The sequence below is a fragment of the Ornithorhynchus anatinus genome, chromosome X5 (assembly GCF_004115215.2).
Source record: "Ornithorhynchus anatinus isolate Pmale09 chromosome X5, mOrnAna1.pri.v4, whole genome shotgun sequence".
Classification (NCBI taxonomy): domain Eukaryota; kingdom Metazoa; phylum Chordata; class Mammalia; order Monotremata; family Ornithorhynchidae; genus Ornithorhynchus; species Ornithorhynchus anatinus.
Genome location: NC_041753.1, coordinates 38,185,665 through 38,207,922, shown reverse-complemented (window position 1 = coordinate 38,207,922; position 22,258 = coordinate 38,185,665). Strand labels below are relative to the sequence as shown.

Here is a 22,258-nt window from a genome sequence, read left to right as displayed (position 1 = left end):
ATGACTAAAGCCCAGTACATGAGTTCTGAAGAGGGCTGCATGGCTCCTTTTAGTACAAGGGGAAAGGTGTCTCTGGCAAACACCTGCTTCTCTGCTGGAAAGCAGTTATTTTCAAAGGACAGCACAGTCAAAATTCTGCTTCATTTGTTGTCTTGTGTGTACTTTCTTTGTTCCCAGACTACGAACAATTGAAATCTTTGGCATTTATGAAAGAAAGGCTTTGGGGAAGGAAAATTGATTCACAGAAAAGTTGGCAATAATAAATTCTACCATTGCAACAAATCTCAAAACCATCTTTTTTTGCCAGCCATGAAAGATTTAAAACATATGCTATTATAAATTTTTGAGCTCACATTTGTGATGACATGATGGTCCTCTTTGATGTAACTTCTAAACACATTTGGGTTTAGGTTCACTGTATTAGTAACTAAGAAACATTTTAGCTATAAAACACAATTATTGTGATATTATTTCAAAATAACACTTGAATGAGAAAATAGTTTCGTCCTAAGGATCTTTAATGGACAGGCAGCTATTAGGATTGAGAGAAGAGCAGTATAATGTTGGTATTTGTTAAGCGCTTACTATGTGCCGAGCACTGTTCTAAGCGCTGGGGTAGACATAGGGGAATCAGGTTGTCCCACGTGGGGCTCACAGTCTTCATTCCCATTTTACAGATGAGGTAACTGAGGCACAGAGAAGTGAAGTGACTTGCCCACAGTCACACAGCCGACAAGTGGCAGAGCTGGGATTCGAACTCATGAGCCCTGACTCCAAAGCCCGTGCTCTTTCCACTGAGCCACGCTGCTTCTCCAATATACTCTCCAGTAGGGTGGCATGGGGCAATACATTAGGGTGTGTAGTATGCTTCTCCAGTATACTACACACCCTAATGTATTGCCCCATGCCACCCTTTGGTCTACCAGCTATATTGTCTTCTAAGTGCATAGTACAGTGTTCTGCACCCAGTAAGCACTCAATAAATTCCATTTATTGATTGATTCCAAGTCCATCCCTATTTATAATGTAAGCAAAAAGACAGCTAAAGACAAATAAATGGAGGAAAGGAACCAAAAATCAGGAGTCTAATTCTGTCTCCATTGAGTCAATTAACATGTATCGTCCATCATTAAAACAAGCAGCTTGATAATAACACTTTCCCTGCTTCAGTAGTTTTAGGTATTATTCATTTGTAAAACTCTTGGAGATGCTTTTTAAAAAGCAGCCTATCAATTATTGGTATTTATTGAGCACTTACTATATGCTGCATACTGTACTTTGTACTTGGGAGAGAACAGTAGAGTATGTTGGTATTTTTATGTTGGTATTTGTTAAGCGCTTACTATGTGCCGAGCACTGTTCTAAGCGCTGGGGTAGACACAGGGGAATCAGGTTGTCCCACGTGGGGCTCACAGTCTTAATCCCCATTTTACAGATGAGGTAACTGAGGCACCGAGAAGTTAAGTGACTTGCCCAAAGTCACACAGCTGACAAGTGGTAGAGCCGGGGTTCGAACCCATGACCTCTGACTCCAAAGCCCGTGCTCTTTCCAGTGAGCCACGCTGCTTCTCACTCTGTATATACCTATACCTACTCTGTATATGTGTTTCCTACCCACAGGAGCTCACAGTCTAGAGTGAGGGACAGATATTAAAATAAATTACTGTTAGGGGAATTGGAGAGGATGGGATATTTATTTAAGTGCTGTGGGACTCAGGTGAGTAAAAACCAGCAAGTGTCTGGAGAACTTCAAAGAGCATCAGTAGGGAACTCCAGGAAGAATGCTCACATCCAGGGAAGAAGTGTGGCCTAGTGGAAAGAGCACAGGCCTGGGAGTCACAGAACCTTTGTTCTAATCTGGGTTCCACCATTGCCTGCTATGTGTCTTTGGGCAATTCACTTTACTGCTCTGTGCTTCAGTCTCATCTTTAAAATAGGGATTAAGACCGTGAGCCCCAAGTGGGACAGGGACTGTGTTCAACCTGCTTAGCTTTTATCTACCCCAGTGCTTAGTACAGTGCCTGGCACATAGTAAGCACATAGAGAATATCATGAGAAAGAGCAGAATTTGGATTCTTTAAGTTTCAACTGAACCAAAGGAGTCCTGCACTGGATGTATAGCCCCAGGTCCTGCATCTCATAGGAATGCTTCTACCTGTAGCTGGAAGTGCATTGTTATTGAACTCACTGTTAATATCTCTGAACTCTTGGTAAAGTATTCTGAGCCAGAAAGATTAATGGAGTTCTCAGAATTAGTAGTTTTGCCATGTGGAACTAAGAACTAAGAACTTAGGCTTTGTGTCTGCACACTCTTACCCAATACAAAGCCAAGTAAATCGATGGAAAATCTGTTATTATTGAGCACAAAAGGATTAAATGTTTCATAACACCGACAATAACTGAGATTACGTATTCCAAGAAGATTACTTTTAAAAGAAAATAAGGTTACACGATACAGGTGCACATTGGCTAAGGTACATTTAATTGGATTATATGCGGACCTGGGTGTCTTCTGAATTTCCTCTACCCGGTTGAAGGGTTGATTGCATGCTGATAAGATGCACCTTCTGATTGGTCCTGCAGACAGGATCTGATTGATTGGAACGTCTGCCAGTCTTCTTACCCAGAGAGAAATTTCTGCAGCTAGCTTGTTTGTTCTGAAGTTTTATTAAAATCCCCTATTCCAAGGTAATAGTGAGATCAGAGTGAGACACACAGAGACTGAGAAACAGAGAGAATGTTTCTGAAAATGCCACATATGGAGAGTTACGACCGTGGCTGCCATGCCCACAAAGGCTTCCAGAGGACAGGGAGGAGATGGGGGAATATCAAGCCTTTCTGGGAGATTCTTACCAGAATGCCCCATCACCTTTTCCCTGGCTCCACCCCCTCATTGTTTGGCCAGCAGCTAACATAGTTTAAAGGACTTAGTGAATGGTTGTGACAGCAAGATACTGCAGGAGTTTATCTTATCATCTTGGAAGACTTTGCCAAATAACAGGGTCATAGTTCAGAATGCCCGTAACCATTTGGGGCCAAAAACAATGCTTTACTTCTTCACCTTTTATATTAAAAAGGTAGAATCCCTTGTTTATATTGGGCCAATTCTGCCTTTACCTTAAACTCTTCATGACCCGATGCCTTGCAATGAGTAGGACAGTCACACAATTGGGACCCTAATGTGAAGGGCACATTAATGTTTCATTTTGGGCCAGGGTGGCAGGTGGGACCCAACTACTGCAGTGACCATGGTGGCAGCATAAAAGAGGAAAGAGGAGATGGGACTGTCCTGCTTTGTGTCACTACTCTATCATCTCCTCCTCCTTCTCTTCTGCAGTAACAGCAGTCATCACTGCTACTATGGCTGTATTAGCCATTATTAAAATGGTGCATGAGTGAGAGTTTCCACACTCCCATTCTTGTTCAGCTTCAGGATGGGTCATTTCAGCCAGGACTGAACCCAGAGCTCACTGGTACTTCCACCCAGAAGGCGGCATCAGTTGACAGAGCAGTAGTGTTGGTGGTTACCCTTGGCTGAACTGAACCAACCTCGTCATTCCAGTGTTGTTGCCACTTCTGCTTATTTTTCTTGGTGGCCCTGAGGGTGACCAAAGCAGGATCAAGTCAGGTCAGCCATGGCAAATGCCAGTGTCATTGTCACCCATATAGAACCAATGGCAAAAATGTCCAGTAACTTGAGGTCCTCAGCAGCTCATTCTGGACTGAGCTGGTGTCTGGATTTGTGGAGGACACCCCCTTAGATTGTGATTTCCCTGAGAGCAGGGATTATATCTATAACTCTAGTGTATGGTGCTTCTCTCAAGCACTTACTACAGTGCTCTGCACACAGGAAGCACTTAGTAAATAACATTGATTTTGAAGAGTGATAAGCTCCAGTTTTCAAAAAGAGGCTATTCACTTGTCTCTGGAAAGCTGAGGCAAGCAGGTAAAGATCTGAACAGCCAAATTGAATAGTCAAATGATCGGGACCTTATTGGATTAATATTTGGGAGAAGACTTGCTTTGTCGTTTTAGGCAAGGGGTAGGATTATTGTGGTTTGTATTGGTATTCTATGAATAACCCTTGAGCAGTTCTCATTTTCCCACAAGAACAGTAAGGTTTCCTGTGTGAAGGCCGATACATAACTTCAGTTTCCTTCAGACGTATTGTCAGTCCATAGCATTGTGCTGAATCTGCAAAATGATTTAAATTGATTGGCATGTGTGCTTGCATATGCAGCTCAAGACCTCAGTGTTCTGTGGGTGGTAGTTCCTGAACCATCTCAAAGAGTTGATGATTCTCGTAGCCTGTTGAGCAAAAATAGTTTCCCAGTGACCTTAAATTGTATTCTTACTTCAGCTTTGAGATCAATCATTGCCTTCTCCAGCACTGCTTTTCTCTCCTGTTGATGGCCAAGGGTCAGAAAGAGTATCTGCAACTCTAACTCGCCAAGTTGTCCCATCATGGAATAACCTAGGGATCTTGGTGATTTCTAGGGGCAGCTGTATTTGCCAAGCTTTTTTCAGAGTCCTGGTTCTTTTAACCGTGTCTATCACTGTGTAAAGCCTATAAATTCAGAGTAAAGTTCTTGGTATCATTACTCTGCACTTTTTTCTGTGGCTCTCATGCTTCAGTGATCATTATCTGCTATGTGGAATCTTGGGATGAAGCCCCAGTGTGATTCAGGTATGACCATAAATTGCATTAGTCTGTTCAGAAGGATTCTGGTTAGACTCATCCTGGCAGTGAGTTTTCCCATTGATTTTTGATCAGCTCTCTTCCCAGTCTTTTTTTTTTGGTAGAGATTGTGGAGGTCATTTTTGAAATATGTGATGCCTGAGGAGTAGGTCCCATCGTCATTGTAGATTTCTACAGGAATGCCATCAGGTTTAAGGTGCTTTTCCATTTCTCATGGCTTTGACTTCAGGGAGTTCTTCAGATTTGAATCAGCAGTCATGTCTTCACATTTTGTCCAATTTTCTAGGCCTCAAAGCAAGTTACAATGGATGATGGAAGGCATCTTCCAGACTTCAGTAGTATTCGTGGCACCTGCATAAGATTCCTTCTTTGAAATGAAGGTTGTTCTAGCTGTACTTTTCAGTAATTTGTTTTGTTTGTTTATGGTATTTATTAAGTGCATATCATGTGTCAAACACTGTTCTAAGCACTAGGGTAGTTACAAGTCAGTTTGGACACAGGCCTGTCCCGTGTGGGCTAACAGTCTAAGTAGGAGGGAGAACAGGTGAACTGAGGCACAGAGAAGTTAAGTGACTCACCCAAGGTCGCACAGCAAGCAATTGACAAAGAAGGGATTAGAACCCAAGTCCTCCGAGTCCCAGCCCCGGGTTCTTTCCAGTAGGCCATGCTGCTTCTCAATGCCATAGTAATAATGTTGGTATTTGTTAAGCGCTTACTATGTGCAGAGCACTGTTCTAAGCGCTGGGGCAGATATAGGGTAATCAGTTTGTCCCACGTGAGGGTCACAGATAATCCCCATTTTACAGATGAGGTAACTGAGGCACAGAGAAGTTGTGACTTGCCCACAGTCACACAGCTGACAGGTGGCAGAGCCAGGAGTCGAACCCATGACCTCTTATTCCGAAGCCCACGCTCTTTTCACTGAGCCACAGTAGTAGTGTGCATGGAACCATAGAGCATCTTTAGTTATGAGTAAAAAGTCTTTGATTTGGTGTTGGTCAGTGTATGTCTGGATCCCTTTGGTTTAGGCATTTCACCACTGGTCACACGTATTTCTTAGCTTGATCTTTATGTCCTATCGCAGGTTTTTGCAGGCTTCGGTTTTGTTATGATCATGAGAAGCTGGAAAGTGTTATGGATTTGTTCCTTGCTTTGCTTCAAGTAGCTTTTTAATGAGTCATTTTCATCAAACCAGTCCTGATGGTTTCTCTTTGCCTGAGAAACCACTATCTGAGAAACTCCCATTTACCGTTCATGTCATTTCTGGTAGCTGGGGTTCTTCGTTCTAAAGAAACTGCCGTGGTGATACTGACTTCCTGAGATGTAGCAGTTTTCAAAAGAAATTCATAGAGGAAAACTGATTGAATACATACTTCTGTAAATCACTGTTCTTTGTCTCATGACACTGTTCATTCAGCTTTTCTGTCCTGTGGCCTAGTTAACGTACTAAATTAAGTCCCTGTTCATTTTATGCCTACTACTTATTTATGATGAAAATGTGAATGAAAGCCACATTTTGACTTCTCAAAGCTTGAGGGTCACAGTACTTGCATTCTAATTGTAGGTCATCCACTTGTCTGCCATATGACCTGGAACATGTCACTTCTCTGTGCCTCAGTTTCCTCATCTGTAAAATGGGGATAGAATACCTGTCCTCCCTCTTGCTTATACTCTGAACCTCATAATGGGCAGAGACTGTGTAAATTTGTATCTATCCCAGCACTTAGTCCAGAATTTGGCACATTGTAAGCACTGAACAAATACTACACTTATTATTAAAGGTTTGTCATTCGTACATTAATGTGTGTCAACAAATTTACAGTGTGGACTATTATGCATATATGTTTATGTTCATTTTTAGGTATTGAAAAGGATTCATTTTTGAAATCAGCAGGATAAAAATACAGGGTATAACCCTACATATCTTTGATCTATGCTTACTGATTAAACAAGTTGAAGACACGTCCACCCATCAATGAGTGGTATTTATTGGGAGCTTACTGAATGTGGAGCACTATTCTGCTTAGAAGAGTACAAGAGAAGCAAGAAATATGTTCCCTGTCCTCAAGGAGCTTTTGAAATAATGGGAGAAACAGACAAATTAAAACTGATTTACCAATCATGGGAGCTGGAGGAAGAATACAGACACATCAGGAAGTCACACAAACATATCAGGAAGACATAGCTATAAAAATAACTGGATAGGCAAAGATATATACATGTTCATAAGTTCTAAGGTTAAGAATAAAATTTAAGTCCTAAGAGTTTAAGGGTGGACTGACATGAATCAGCCAGCGAAGGCTACCTGGAGGAAGTGCAGTTTCAGGAGCATTTTCATGATGGAGAAGGTTGTGGTCTGGTGGATTTGGGTGGAGCCGGGTGTGTCAGGCCAGAGGAACAACATGAGTGAAGGGTCAGAGGACAACATCTTATGTGTTGACAGATTTCAACAAATGTATTTCCTTCCTATCTCCCCAAATTAATGATTAATGCAATTCTTCATTTGTGGATTCCCTAGCCAGCTTAGGTCATGTGCAAACTGGGGCATGAGAAGACAAAGGAAGTGCAAGGGATTGGGTGCCATGTATTGGTTTTACCCAGGTGCTCAGTACAGTGATCTGCACAGAGTAAGCATTCAATAAATACCATTGATCGATTGATTGATGTAGTCCTCTCTGTACTGCTGGGATTTGCACTTCCTCTTTGAATGGACTATTACATATATATGAAGCCTAAGGTTTTTCATGACATAGGGCAGAGAACCCATTTCAACACATTTTTCTCATCCAAACCAAGGTATATTACTACTAATAATACACACACACACACACACACACATGCATATATATATATATATATATATATATATATATATATATATATTTCTCTCTGTATGTTATAAACTCCTTTCTTCTGAAATTCTACAAACAACTTTGTGGTGTGATCTAGCATTTCAGAATATTCTGGCTAACCACTAGGGTGGAAGCTTCTTGTGGACAGGGACCATGTCTACCGACCCTACTGTATTGTACTCTCCCAAGCACTTAGTACAGTGCTCTGCCCAAAATAAATACTCAATAAATACTATTGATTGATTGATTGACCAAAGAACCTAGCTTCACTGAATGCTGGCTATGGGCATAGGTTCCAAACTCTCTGAAGTTACACACATAACTCAAAATAATTGTCATCCTTGTTGCCAAGGGGAATAAAAGGTAATAAAGCATAACCGGGTGATGTAGGTAGCTGGAAAACTGGAATTAAAGAGTAATAACACTTCTGCTGCTGCCACTCGCTTCTCTGTGTGAAGAAAAAGGTGATGGAATGTAAAAGCACATTCTGTCAAGTTGAATTTGGTTTTATTGTTCTCACATTTACTTCAAGAAATGAAACAAGAATTCTTTCCCTGTGCTACAGTTTTTTCACTTACCTTAGACCCCTGAGGGTTGATTCCTGAGAACTGCTCCTGGAACGATATTCCACCCCAGATTGCCACTTTAGATCCATGCTTGTGATCTGCCAGCCTCCCCTGTAGAGAAACAGTCTGCTTAGTGTAGTTATTTTCTTCAACTTGTGTTTATCCGACTGACTTTCAGGGTGATGTTAATACACTGTGACACTGCTATACATAAGTCTGGACTCCATAAATACTAATCAAGGTATGGGTGAAACTGTGGTAAATGGGATTCCTAGCTAAAAAACATGCCTTCCCACTCAACAGGTAAACTAAGAGCACTTAGAACCATGCCAGTGACGCGGCAGCTGCCTCTATGTTGAGAGAGGGCCTGGAACTGCCATTTTCTCCCATTAACTAGGCTGGGAGACTAGAAGAAAACCTTGAAGAAAACCCATCTGTTCTGACCAGAAATCCCAGTCTAGGCAGAGCAGTCATGATTTTTGAAGTTCCATCCTGTCAATAAGTAAGCCTTTGGAGAAGAAGTGTGGCTCAGTTGAAAGAGCACAGGCTTGGGAGTCAGAGGATGTAGGTTCTGATCCCAGCTCTGCCACTTGCCTGCTGGGTGACCTTGGGCAACCACTCAACTTCTCTGTGTGTCAGTTACCTCATCTCTAAAATGGGATTAAGACTGTGAGCCCCACGTGTGACAACCTGATTACCATGTAGCTACTCCAGCACTTAGAACAGTGCTCTGCACAATAATAAGCACATGACAAAACTATAATTATTATTATTATTGTTGTGGAACCTATTTAGGCCCCACAGTTGGCTGGATGGTAAGAGGGGCCGATAACAACAGGAGTGGCGTGTCAACAGGGGGAAGCAGAGTTGGTAAGAACAGTAGCTAACGGTTATACTACTGTCACTACTGTCCCCACAGCTAATTTGGAACTCCCACGCATCCAGAATGACCTAGGAAAGTATCAGTTGAGCAACAGGTATCATTATACTATCTGGGCTAATAAGCCACCACTATCTCTTTCTCCTTAAACATCTATTCCCCATTTCTGCTGCCACTGGCCCTTGTCTCAGCAGAACTGGCCCTTCCTAGATCAAAATGTCAAGTAATTGCCAAGAGATCCAGTTTAGCAGAATCTGGTGGTCACAGACAGCTGGCCTTTCCTGAACATGCCCTTCAATAGTAATGATAATGATAACAATTGTGGCATTTGGTAAGCACTTATTATGTGTCAGGCACTGTATTAAGTGCTGATATAGATACAAGATAATCAGGCCAATCCGTGTCTCACATGAGAATCACAGTCTAAGGGGGAGGGTGAACAAGAAATTTAATCCCCATTTTACAGATGATAAAACTGAAGCATAGAGAAGTTAAGTGGCTTGCCCCAAGTCACACAGGAGGCAAACGGCAGAGTTGGAATTAGAACCCAGGTCCCCGTGCTCTTTCTACTAGGCCTCATTGCTTTCAGGCCTTTTTCAGGCCTTTTCCCATTCTATACAAATGGTATAATTCCGGCTGCACAGGACAATCACAGAAGGACAAAGAAGGGACGATCAGCCACGGTAGTGGCGGCTTAGCAGTAACAGTGGTGGCTGAAAAGGAAGTAGCTGGATCACCACACCACCAACTCATCTTCCTCTCTGCCACCACACTGCTACCACTGTTACAATGGATACGGGGGACCCTGTCCACCACTTCGGCCAAAAATGAAAACCTAATAAGTCTTGTCAGAGGGTAGTCAAATGACAGGACAACACTCCCTGAAGTTCAGATGAGTCCACGATGGGGTTGCAATTTGAATAAGAGGTGTTTATTTGTATTACAGCTGTGCCTGGGGTCCTAACAAATTTACCAATCCCTAGTATGATTGACATCTGCTGTCATATGATGCAATGTGACACTGGCCTGCTGGCTGCCCTGCCTTTGTGTCCTTAGAGCTATGATGGAGGCACAAGCATAGGCTCAGTGAGGACATCAGCATTATTTTCAATGCCGCCAAGCCCAAAGTCATTGGCTGGCCCTCAGAGGGGTGAGTCGAGTCCAGACACAGAGACAACTGAGGCGGTTTTCCCCCCACTGGACCTAGAAGTGGCCACAGTGGTCCCTGGCCTGGGGGTCAACCCTGCCCTGAACTCTGCTTGTCCCAGGAGCCACCTGACTGGGAAAGGGCCAAGTCTTTCTCTGGATGGAGTGGCCTTTGTAGGCTCTTTTGGGAAAGGGAAAAGAAAGTCAAACCCAGATTTATTTTTGGTCATTTTTTCAAACAAAAAGAAGAGTCCCATTTCCTCTGTCACCACAGCACTGTCTGAGTCCTAGCACACTGTAAAAGGGTGGTAAGCCCAGCACCTGCATCTCTTCCACCCATCCTTGGGCTGAAACCAGAAGGTCTGGGTTGTGGCGAGGAGCTTCAGATGCTTTCCTGCTTTGAGGGGTGCCACTCCAGAGCCTGGGCTGATGAGTGGGGAGACGAACCTCTTCGTCCCCCCTGCTGGTAAGGCCTCTGTGTCCCCTGGAGGGTTACCTGAGCTTTCCTGAGAAGCTAGGACAGAGTTGCTTCTGTTTGTGCCTGCTCTTTGGTCCAGAGGGGGAAATAATGCATTCCCTTCTTCACCCACACAGGTCCTCTGCCTCCTCTTTGAGCCCTGGAGGGGTAGCAACTCCAGGGACTGGAGGATACAGATAGAATTACTCCAGGTGGCCATAATCCCTCCCGAGGAGCTGGGACAGAACCTTTTTGGTTCAAGCCTACCCCGAGTCCTACGAAAGAAACCATACACACTACCCGATGGATGGTCTACATCCCCTGATCTGTGCTTCTGTAGTCGGTCTGAGTTCCTCCCTCTGGAATTTCTTCATTCATTCATTCATTCATTCATTAAATCAATTTTTTTTATTGAGTGCTTACTGTGTGCAGAGCACTCTATTAAGCACTTGGAAAGTACAGTTTAGCAACAGATAGAGACAATCCCTACCCAACAACAGGCTCACAGTCTTGGAAAGTCCCTCCTCTCTCTTCCCTGGCACCACCCATTGGTCTGAAGGTCGGGTAACCTCATAATTTAAACTATGAAGACAATTGATCAGGAGCCGCTATAAACCACTTGTTCATCAGCTCATCTTGAAATATTTTGCCTGATTAATGTGCCATAGTGCAAAATGTGCCAATCTGTCATAGAACAGTTCGACTGTCCACCAAAATTTGCATGCCATGGCAATTTACAACAGCACTTCCAGTGATCAGCTGACCCACTTAAACTTTTTTAAATCAAACCTCTCCAAAACAAAGCATTCTAGTGAGCCACTGTATAGTGTGGTATGTTATAAAGTACTTATAGGCTGTGCCTTCAAATGTAGTTAAATAGCTTGTGGGGCTGCTCAGTCTGTAATTTGTCATTAAAACAGTGAATTACTGTTATAACCTAGTATGAAACAGTCACATGACAGCCCCAAGCCAAGATCACACTGTCACCACTACAATCCAGAGTGTCAACATGAGCTGATTAATTCTGATCATCAAGCAATCAATCGTATTTATTGAGCACTTGCTGTGTGCTTTGAAGAGTACAGCAAAACAATATAACTAACACATTCCCTGCCCACAACACTTACAGTCTAGAGGGGAGAGCTGTCTATAATTTGATGTTTGCCTCTTTTTTTATTAGTGAATCAATGAATATACCTTCCTTTTCTCATAAGCCTCTTTTCATTCCTGATTTGGGGAGTATGACCATGTCTTGAACAAAGCAATTCAAGCAATTCTTCTTTCTGGTTCTTTGTATGGAAATCTTCCTTGATATTGATCACCAAAAGAACAAGAGATCTTCTTATTTGAATTTATAAATTATTCCTCAACTTCTAGACTAAGTTGTTCTCAGATTTTAATATAATCCTGGCTTTCCCCCTATCATTTAACCTCTTGCTTTTCAAGGTGCTTTCAGTACAAACCTGAAGTCAAAAAAACTCTCAGTCTCCACTTTTATATTGAGTAGGCTAAAGAGCTTGGCAAATGACATTTTCTTTCTGGGTTGTTTTGGGGAGAAGAGGTTAATAGGGAGTTCTACTGGATCCAAGGGTTATCTAAGTCAAAGGTACTGTGGATTGAAGCCTCTTACATAGAGGTATGTGCAGCAAAGCTAATTTCATCCCATCAGGGCTTTGGTGGCTTTGAAAATCGGCTTTATCCCAATCTTCAAAAATTCAGTGTTGTGAAACCTATATCACACTCATATTGATTCCCTGGTGCCACAGGAGACAGAAGCTGGGCCAAAGGCTTTTCTGGAAATGTGATGTTCAGTCGTAATTAACTCCTGATTCCTGTTTGGAAGAAGGAAACCTGTCCTTCCACTTAGCAAGACAATTTCATGAAGGAGAAAACATTTCTTTAGAGTAGCATGCAGACACTTTTGTTTACTTTCTGCATTATGTTTGGTGTATACACCTCAGGAAGGTATTAAGGAAATCAGTGTCTTATAAAAGATAACACAGACTGACATATAGGAAAACAAGTACATGAGAAATGCCTTTCTAGGTCAGACTTTTGGTCCAGTAATTATATATAGAGCATTCCTTTTCTATGATGCTATTGAAGGTGGGTTCAGATGTGGCTGAGAAGGCCAGTCAGAAAAGACGGTCAATCAAGCTAGTATATATGAAGACCTCCTGTGTTGCTGTTGGCAATAAACATTTGGGAGCATACAATAGAAGTAAAAGACATGATCAGTGTCATCAAAAGATTACACCATTACATATTGTTTAGGCCTTGATAAAAATCCCATCTGGGAGAGCCCTGAGGATGTGCAAGGCATCAATAAAGATTGTTAGTATCTAATGCTGGGGAAACAGTGTTGCCTGGTGGAAAGAACATGGGTTTGGGAGTCAGAGAACCTGGGTTCTAGTTCCAGCTCTGCCACTTACCTGCTGTTTGGCCTTGGACAAGTCACTTAACTTCCCTGGGCCTCAGTTCCCTCATCTGTAAAATAGGGATTCAATGCCTGCCCTCTCTCCCTTAGACTGTGGGACAGGGACTGTGTAAAACCTGGCTATATTGTCTCTAGCAACTACTTAGGATGATGCTTTCTGCATAGTAAGTGCTTAGCAAATACCATAATTATTATTATTACCTGTTGATCTACCTCAATGGACAAATGAACCTGAAATAGCTAAGATGTCTAGGGAATATCTAAGTCTACAGGTCAACAGACCACCACTCTCCCCACCTTCAAAATCTAATTAAAATCACATCTCCTCCAAGACACCTTAATAATAATACAATAATAATAACTGTGGTATTTGTTAAGCACTTACTATGTGCTGGGCCCTATACCAAGCACTGGGGTGAATACAAGCAAATCGGGTCAGACACAGCCCCAGTTCCAAATGGGACTCATTGTCTTAATCCCCATATTGCAGATGAAGTACCTGAAGCCCAGAGAAGTGAAGTGACTTGCTCAAGGTCACACAACAAGTGGCGGAGTCTCTAAAACACTTCTTTGCTGTTTCTGCTTGTGTGTGTGCCCCCCTTCAGTTCACTATTCATCATCTGCTGGTAATTTTATGAACATCCATTCTTCTCATTTGTCCTGCATAACAAGGCTGTGTTGTGGCAAGCCTTGCTTCATAGATGGTGAGATGACTAAATTATATAATGTCTTTTTTGGCAATTTGATATAGAGCGCAACTTATAGGTGTCATAGGTGAAACTGCTCAAAGACACTAGATGTATTTCCTGTGGTAGATTCAGGTTTCCCAGTCATAAGGAAGGATTAGGTGACCCATGTCTCCTCTTGAGTTGGAAGTATATCTCAGTGCAATGAGAAGTACGTGACTTAGTGGAAAGAGCAGGGGTTTGGGAGTCAGAGGCCATGGGTTCTGATCCCAGCTCCACCACTTCTCTTCTGTGTGACCTTGGGCAAGCCACTTAACTTCTCTGTGCCTCAGTTACCTCATCTGTAACATGGGGATTAAGACTGTGAGCCCCATATGGGACAAACTGATGACCTTATATCTACCCCAGCGCTTACAACAATGCTTGGCACATAGTAAGCTCTTAACAAATACCATAATTATTATTATTATTGTTAAGTGTATTCTGTCTCTGACATCCACATCCCTTGTCACATCCTTAACCATGGCAGCATAAAATAGGTTGAACAGAACTGGACTTCCCACACTCCCCTGCTTTAATCTAATAGTGATGGGGAAAAAGGGATCTTAGACCGGCATCTTTAATTCTGATTCAACTGATCATACCTTCATGGACCTTGATGACATTGATTATTCCAGGCAAATTGATTTAAAAGTTGCTAGATCTCAATTCTATTCATGAGGTCAAATACTTTTCTAAAATCGATGAAAACAGTATAGAAGTCTTGACGTTGCTCTTCTATATCCATTGTGCTGCACAGATGATGTCTGCTGTAATGAGCTTTGGTCTGAATCCACACTTGCAAATCAGATAGTGCATGCGTGGTTAATTATAGTGTTCAGAAGGCTATCCAGAAGGTTGGGGGCTAGAATCCTGCTGTCAATAGAAAACAGTGAGTTACCCTGAAAGTTTTCACAGTCAATTATCTCCCCTTGAAGAAGGGGATTATGGTGGCATCTTTGAAATGCTGTGACATTTCAGTGTTCTATATGATGAGGAAGACCTGGGTGGACATCTGAAAAAGAACCTATCCTTGATCATAGACTGCTGCCAGAACATTAGGTTCAGGTGTTTTATCATTTTTCATAACTTTGAATGTGGTAGTAATTTCCTCAAAGGTTAGAATTAAGACCATGTTTTTCTACCCTTGAAAGAATCTCTTCCTTGGTGATGGAAGGCATATTCAGAAGATCACTGTAGTGTTCTTGCCATCTGAGCAAAATTCACTCTTTGCTTCTGAATAGGATGGTTCTTTCAAAGGTGGGTTGGTCTTATCAGCTCAACAATTAGGTATGTCCTTTCAAGGATGCCAGAAAGGATTGAAACTGCTGTGAAAAGCTTCAGGGGCTGCCTGCCAGGGAGGAGACTTGCGGCCCGCTCAAGTGGGTCCTGGTCCTGTCCCCCCAGGGTAATTACACAGAGTAGCACCTCCCTCTCTAGGTTTCCTTTCTTCGCTGGATGTTTCACACTGCAATTTGAAAGTGACCTTCAGAAGAAGCATCTAATTCAAGGTAAGTCCACATCTTTGACCCAGAGTAGGGTACAGGGACATGAGTGATCCCTCTCCTCTACCCCAACAGACTGGTTCCCACACCTCAGTAATCAGCCCGTAGGATACCTACCGGCTCCCATGCTCCACCCCTTCCATTCTTCTCAGGCAGAGATGTGGAAGGAAGCTTTCTGGTCTGGGATCCTCAGACAGTCCCTGGAAAATCCTGTCTTCACTATCTCTAATGGTCCGCTTGGTTCAGGAACATTCCTTCCTCTCTCCACCCAGTGATTTCTTTGCTCTCTGGGCATAGTCCCTGTGAGGGGTGCCAGACACAACCTGAACCCTCAAAACTGTAGAAAGCCCAGCAATGGGAAGGGAAAGAGGTCCCCTGTGTGGCATCAGACCCTTTCTCCCTTCCAGGGCAATGCAGATTGGTTTCCCCTGCTTCCACCAAGTGGGGGAAGCTTGAGTCTGTATCCAGCCCCCTTCCTTAGCCCCTGCTCCTACAGCAGCTGGGAATCTCGGGGGTGTGGGAAGGGCCCCAGACTCCCCGACGGGAGCCTCCTTCCCCAGACCACCACCCCCTCTCGCCTTGTCCCCCCTCTAAAATCCATTCTCTTCACCCCTGGCCCAGATCCACACCACCTCCCCTATTATCCATCTCATTGAGGTTGGAGTTTTGTGAATCCTACTGCTATGGGACATTTTTTCCCATATTCTCAATGAACATTTTCCTATTTAAGTGGTGACCACCATCTTGGATAACCAAGAGGAAGGCAGGAGCGATCTTTGATGGCTTGTGTCTCCCCAAGAGCGGAGCCCCATCCTGAGGTTTTCTCTTTCCCTTTTGCCTGTCATCAAGCAGCCTGCCTGGGTATTGTAAACTAGCTTTTCACTGCTTTGGCTGCTCCCTCCCCCTGCTTGTAGGTGCAATGTCTACGACTTCTAAGCCTGCAACCCGAAAAGGCCTATCATGTGGATCAAGGCTTTCCAAGGACCAGATGGAGCAATGCAAATGCTGCATAGATCACCTGCTTTCCTGGAGCCCGAGGCACCCCTACCATCCGTGGGAACCTTGGACAAGGTAAGCTGCCTTGCGCCGAACACAGCACCAGCTGACCCTGTCCCGGTTCCCCCAAGCCCACTCATTGCATCTGTCTCAACCAAGCCACGATGGGCTCCCACGTCGGCAGGCACCTTGGTGAAAACCCTGGTCCACCCACTACAGGACCTTCACAAGATACCGATTGCCTAACTGTGCTGCAACTGGACCCTGATGATCTGCTTCTGAAAGGTACCAATCTCACCATGCCCATCCCAAGTTGGGCAGGAGTCACAGCAAGTCATGGGAACCACCCTCTCTTCAGGACTTTAGCAGCCAGGGAGGCAGAATGGAGACCTTCTTTCTCCAGGGATTCATCTCACTTCCCCTCCCCCCTGCTCACCTTCCCTGGAAAATGGTGGCTCAGGGAAGCCAAGCACTACCTGGCCCACATCCATCAACCAAAGATTCAATGAGATTGATTGAGTGCCTACAGTGGGCACAGAACTGTACTGAATGCTTGGGTGAGCTGATCAGATGAAGAGCAGATTCCTGAGATGCCGAACTTTTAGAAGAAGTTAAAGCTGGAGAAGAAGGACGTCCTCAAAAGACTGCCCATACACCCTGACCCCACATAAAAAAAACGAAATTGTTGCTCCATTCCACCCCACGACAAGTGAGTTTTATTACAGGGCTTTCTGGAAGCTTTCTTACCCCTGAACCTCCCCGTTTGTCTGGGAGTAATTATCCATTAATCAGAGGTTCAGCAACAACATTTCTGGGGATCTTGAAGGCTGATGATTTAGACAAAAATGCAATGATGAGCAAAGGATAACCAGCCCTAAATACCCTTATGCATCATTGGACTCTAGATCCAATGCACTAGAACAGTCCATTCACCAGATATACCGTGCCATATGATGAGTTGCCAGTTACTTCAACTACATTGTCTCATGCCAAAGAAGACTGTGGGCCAAGCAAAGATCACATTACACAGGGACTAATTCTCAGGCATGTTAATTATCAGCGATGGTCTGGTCACCAGTATCCTCCCGCCCCCGAGATTCAAGGATCTTCATAAAGTACTCACCAACATACTGGTCATGCTTCTCAAGATGATACAGAAGGATTAGCTGCACCTAGTTGATCTCCTGAAAAAGTCTGCTGTGAGGAACATAGAGGAACATTTACTTGGGCAGGATGTGTGATCTATCTTTCACAGTGATGTGGGAAGGAAGAAGAATCTTAAAAAACTACTTGGCCATGTCTTCACTTCCATTGGTCCTCGATGGAAGTGATGGCCCTAAACAAGTTCCCTTACAACCTTTACTGCTGCACCAAGCAGGGAGACCAATTACTGGATCACCAAACACCATTATGGATGGATATTTAAAATTCACCTTGAACCACTGGGCAGATGTCCAGAGACCTTCCACTAAAGTAGGGCATTGAGGGTAGTGGGGTGACTTTATACCTGTGAGGTCTAATAAAGGGGAAAAAAAACCTGCTTCCAGAGAATAAAGGTTCAGGAACTTCTATTCGCACTTCTTCTTTGACTCCAAAAAGTGAAGAGGCATGAGGTACTGAATGGTCTCAAGTTCTTTCCAAACTCCCTGTAAGGTCAATACAACATGGACTGGACAATCAACTATTGATGATATGTGGGAACACATTCCAGGCGATTGTTTCTCTGACAAACTCTGACAGAATAGCTTTGAATGTGAAGAGTAAAGAAAGTCTTTAGGTTGGCAGGAGTCAGCATATCACTGTTTCTTCAGTTTTGTCATCCCACCACTGGCCACACTTGTTTCTTAATTGGATCTGCATATCATGTCACAAGCTTTTCTAGACCTCCCTTTGATTATAATCATGAACTGCTGCAAGATGCTGATGATGCAGACTTCCTGTATTTTCATCACAATGGCCTTGGTAGTGTTGGCTTTCCATCCCCACAGTCTTGATGGCTACTTGGTTGGGAGTAAATTTATTTTGTTCATGGGTACCTGTAGCTGAGGTTCCTAGTTCCAGTAGGTCCTGTGCTTAGATCTTGTCACTGAGTGCCTTGGAGGTATCTTTGTTCTCTTTGGGTTTGGCATTGGTCTAGTACTCTGTCTCCAGGAGGATGCTTTGAGGGTCAGGATGATGATTTCCCTCCTTTATAGACATAGTGAAGAATGTCCTTATTTTCTCACATCCCTAATGTTTCATTCTAATAACCTCTATTATTAGAACTTTGTTGAATCTGGTTTTGTTCCACTTATCTGAGTGGTGTACTAACGTAAAGATTGTGTACTACCTTATGAAGATTGACTGTTTCCTTCATTTGGTTTGGAGCCTACATCCTTCATGTTTCCCTGGGTGCCCCCTTACCCGGTGCTGTGGGATTTCAGCTTTGCCCTATACACACCCATTTCATTCATCATTTTTCCAGACTGAAAAGTCCAAACCTTTCAGGAAAATCTCACGTGGAAACTGTTTGATCTCTCCAATTATTTTGGTTGCTCTTCTCAATAGCTTTTCCATCCCTGCACCAAATTTATGCCCCTCCTGCGAAGTGACCTCCTCCTGGAGGCATTTCTAAACTAAAGTCTCTCCTTCCTGATCATATCATCCCATCAGCCACCCACCTTATTTCTCTGTCAACTGATGTATATTTGATAATTCGTATATATCTCTTCCATTAGATCATAAACTTATTGAGGGCAGGAACCGTGTCTCTTAAATCTATTGCATGTTCCCAAGAATCAAAAAAAGTGTTTTGCCTAGAGTAGATACTCAATAAATGCGATGATGGTAGTAACATGCCCATCCTTAAATATGGCAACAGAGGTCACGTTATTTGCTCAAGCCAGAAAAGGATGTTATTCAAACATGAAAAAGGTGTGGTTGTCCAAGTGTGGATGTAGCATGCCATTATCATCAACAGATGGTAAAATAAAATATGTATAGCCAGCCAAATTACAGTCTACCCCTTGACCTGGAGACTGTGTCAAATAAAGGCTGCATTAAAGGAAAGGTTTTCTTTCTTCACTGCTTCACTGGCTCAACTCTTTGTCAACTTTTTAACCCCAGGAAAGTGTCTGGCTAAAGCTTGTAAAGGAAGAAAATCTGGGACCTAGCTAATCTCACCTAATATCAGCCCCTGTCAGTGTTGGCCTTAATGTAACAGCAGCAACACCAACGAACCAGAATTGGGGGTGAGGGGGGGAGTGTGGGGGGCAGGGGAGGAGAGGGGTTGAATTGAACAGGAAATTGTCTAAGCCACTTTTGATGGGTTTATGATGTGCAGCAGGTGAGCACAGGACAATGGTTTAGTTCTCAGAGTATTGCTTTGTATGTCGTTCTTGGCCGGTGGGTTTAGAGTACCTGCTGCAGCAATTCCCAAAATGGAGCTTTGGCCTCTTCCACTTCAGCAGAGTTCACATTGGCTCTAGGCCATCTCTCCCCCAGGCTAGCTACTCTCACACTATGGCTCCAAACAGAGGGCTGCAGGTTGTTAGGGATCCTCTGAATGGATGAATATGGCTTTGTGACAAGCAGATCCAGCCTTACCAATTCAGTTCCTATAGGATCTATGGGCTCTCCCAAAGGGGTGTAGGGAGAACAGTGGGCAGAAGAAGGGGGCAAGAGGGGAGAGGCTGACAATATAGTACTTTGAAAATATCACTATTCACACATATAGTTCCTTATTTTAGTAAAGCATATATCCCATAAGGGGGCTGTTTTTTTATAATAATTATTATTATTTGGGTATTTGTTAGGTGTTTATACTCCAAGCATCATTCTAAGTGCTGGAGTTAGATATAAATGGATTGGACAAAGTCCCTGTGCCACAAAGAGCACATGGACTAACAGGGAAAGAAGACAGGTATTTTATTCCTATTTTACAAATGAGGAAATTGAGGCACAGAGAAGGTAAGCAACCACTTGCTCAGGATCACACAATAGAAAAGTGGCAAGAGTCAGAGTGACTCCTATGCCCATGTTATTTCCACTTGTCCATTCAGCTTCCCCATTTTTCTAGACTACCTCTCAGACTCTTGAGCCTTACAAAAAGAGCACCTTCTCACCTGATTGCTGCTCCCTAGTCTGTCCACTGCAGTGACATCCCAAGAGTTCACCTAGAGCTTCACAGTGTCTTTAAATCATTTATTCTGGTCTCTCCCTTTGCATGTACCACCTTCCAGTTCACCCTACAACACTTGGTTGAGCATCTGACTGTCATTTATTCCCCACTGTGTTGCTTCATAAACTGCTTAAGCTGCTTTTGTCTCCTTTGATAGCTCTAGTAGAAAAATTGGCCAATCATCTTTATTCTGTTTTGGAATGTATGTATTTTTGCATAGTGCCCTCAGATTGTTAGACATATATAAAACATATTTCGAGATAAACATATTCTCAATTGTCATTTTATTTAGAAAAAGGGCACATATGTAAGGCCTATCAACAAGATCAAAATTAATACTTATTCCAGTTCACTATGAAGCCATATTGTTTATTGAAGAGATAATGCTGGCTGGTTGGTACTAATAATGATGAAATCGAGTGGCATGAAGGCAATGAAATCTAACAAATTCGCTACTTTTCCTTTAAATTAGAAATTGTGGAAAATAAAATTAAAATGAGCAGTTGTATATGTTTTATCATCTGTGACATATCAGAATTAATCCTATGTCCTGACATATATCCTGACATATACAATATTTATTGCCATTGTTCTTGTCTGTCCGTCTCCCCCGATTAGACTGCAAGCCCGTCAAACGGCAGGGACTGTCTCTATCTGTTGCCGACTTGTTCATTCCAACTGCTTAGTACAGTGCTCTGCACATAGTAAGCGCTCAATAAATACTATTGAATGAGTGAATGAATGAACAATATACATCCTGATATATCGGGATGGATCCACATATACAGAAATATACAGAATGGATGTGGTTATCAAGATGGATCCAGAATTAGTACAGAAGTCCATGGGAACAGAATTGTTTACCTTTCTAGTTCTTAATTACTGAATTCTATGCAACCATGAGAAATTGAAATGTTGAATTATAATGGATTAAGGATTTGGCTCTAGTAGATAATTTCCTTTCACTATTTAAAATGGGAGAGCAGCATGGCCTAGTGGCAAGAGCACGGGCTGGGAGTCGATGTCATGGGTTCTAATCCCAGCTCTGCCACTGTCTGCTGTTTGACCTTGGGCAGGTCACTTGACTTGTCTGTGCCTCAGTTACCTCATCTGTACAGTGGGGATTGAGACTGTGAGCCCCATGCAGGAGAGGGACTGTGTCCAACCTGATTACCTTGTATCTACTCCAGTGCTTAGAACAGTGTTTGGCACAGAGTAATTACTTAACAAATACCATAATTATTATTATAATTGTAACACAAGTATACATAATTGGTCTAGTGTGGGAACAGTGTGATCTAATGGAAATATCAGGGGAACAAATTGTGTGTCTTGCTCTGCCACTGCTCTGTGGCATGACCTCAGGCAAATCGCTTATCCTCTTTATGCCTTAGTTTATCTGTAACATGGGGATGATAATACCTATTTGCTGGCATCTAGTTCTGAGAAATATTCAGGAACTGAAAGTTGAAGCCCCAAGACTGCGATTGTTGTTTATGTGGCATTCAGTAAAAGCTGGCCTACTGGGATTACAGGTGGAGAAGCCAGACATTTCTCAAATGCTCAGAAGTCGGAGAAAGCTAAATCCTATCCTGACCACTGGACACCAAAAGATATACAGCCCTTAGTGTATACACTAAGTCTCATAAATTCACGAGCAAACTTTGATACAAAAATTCTGAGCGTGAGTATTCATAATCAGGACCTGAAGAAGGACATCTGGCAAGGCTGCCAAAGTCTGACCCAGTAGTCAGGAAGAGGGCAGGAGTTCCTTCTCCTGAATATACAGGTTACACTTAGTTAACTGATTACTTCTTCTTGAGCAGCAGGTTCTGT

General features: G+C 43.0%; 1 protein-coding gene across 3 annotated transcripts in view; it reads left to right on the top strand.

Annotated features, from left to right (window-relative positions):
- LINGO2 (leucine rich repeat and Ig domain containing 2) overlaps nt 1–22,258 on the top strand; it is a 900,663-nt gene that overhangs the window by 185,276 nt on the left and 693,129 nt on the right. For 2 of the 3 annotated variants that reach the window (XR_005659686.1, XM_039910913.1), the window contains 2 exons: nt 15,203–15,273; nt 16,182–16,338. The exons of the other annotated variant lie outside the window; for it this stretch is intronic. The gene's annotated coding sequence lies outside the window, so the exon portion shown is untranslated. The remainder of the gene's footprint in view (nt 1–15,202; nt 15,274–16,181; nt 16,339–22,258) is intronic. 3 annotated transcript variants of the gene reach the window in all.